This window comes from Drosophila takahashii, chromosome X, assembly GCF_030179915.1.
Source record: "Drosophila takahashii strain IR98-3 E-12201 chromosome X, DtakHiC1v2, whole genome shotgun sequence".
Lineage (NCBI taxonomy): Eukaryota > Metazoa > Arthropoda > Insecta > Diptera > Drosophilidae > Drosophila > Drosophila takahashii.
The window spans coordinates 17428539-17429504 of record NC_091683.1 but is presented as its reverse complement, the minus strand read 5'-3'; the positions used below and the strand labels follow the sequence as shown (position 1 = coordinate 17429504).

Sequence of the window (966 nt, the reverse complement as noted above, 5' to 3'; positions counted from 1 at the left end):
TTTTTTCTCTCTTTTCGCTGGAAGTTTTTCTATTGAGATTTGCAATAAAACCAAAAAAAATTAACAAAATATGTAGGTGGTTTAGAGGGTTGAGAGGAGGGGGGTTTTTGGTAAATAAATAATGCTTGACCGCCGAACGAAAAATCAATTACGCACATGTCCGGCAATCGGAGGCCCAAACTTACGGACACAGCGCCGTCCGCAGGACGAGAAGGTACCTGCACCCACTACGTACCTCCGGCTAAACCACTGGCGTCCCTCGATCTCGATCCTTCGCACAATTCACGCCGCGACTCCTCCACTTGACCGCTCGAAGGGAAAACCACCGAAAAGTTTAAACGGGCGAAAGGTAAACAAATGCAATTGGACAATTCGTGACCTCTAGTGATGGCAGCGCCAGTCGATGGCGCCAGCTATCGATAGTGCGGGTGGTGGCGGTCACTGTCATCGATAGCGAACTATTCGGTTTTATTACAAATATATTTAAAGGAATTGCTTTTTCAAGCTTATTTTATTTACTCTTGCGTTATGGAAAATTGGAATTTTTCTTTATTGCTTTTTTTGCTGTAACTTGGCCAAAAATGGTCCTACATCAAAAATACATACTGTTTTGAACAGATAACAAAATTAGCAATAAATCCATAACACTTTCCGTGTGCTTTTGGAAAAATAAAATTTTCCCCAATTTTTATAAAGGGGTACCCCATGATTTTTTGCGAAATATTTAAAATAAATAAAATGTCAAGGCTTAAATACCAATCGTTAGGAAATTTAATAACGAGTTTAGAAAGGTATGACAATCTATATTTGGATCAATATTTCCAATGTTACGGTCAAAAAACAAATAATTTTTTGTGAAAAATTGGGATCTGGGTATTTGGTAAAAGAAGGCCAAAAAAGGCTTTACCTTGGCCAAAAATGGTCCAAACAATTTTTGAGTGGAGAAATATTTAAATTCTTATGAAT

The 966-nt window shown here is 38.0% G+C and overlaps 1 protein-coding gene across 2 annotated transcripts in view; it reads right to left on the bottom strand.

The window, feature by feature from the left end:
• The window catches only part of Nadsyn (NAD synthetase), a 68478-nt gene extending 68088 nt beyond the window's left edge, over nucleotides 1-390 (bottom strand). For both annotated transcript variants that reach the window (XM_044396242.2, XM_044396243.2), the window contains exon 1: nucleotides 236-390. The gene's annotated coding sequence lies outside the window, so the exon portion shown is untranslated. The remainder of the gene's footprint in view (nucleotides 1-235) is intronic.
• Nucleotides 391-966: the final 576 nt, after the last annotated feature.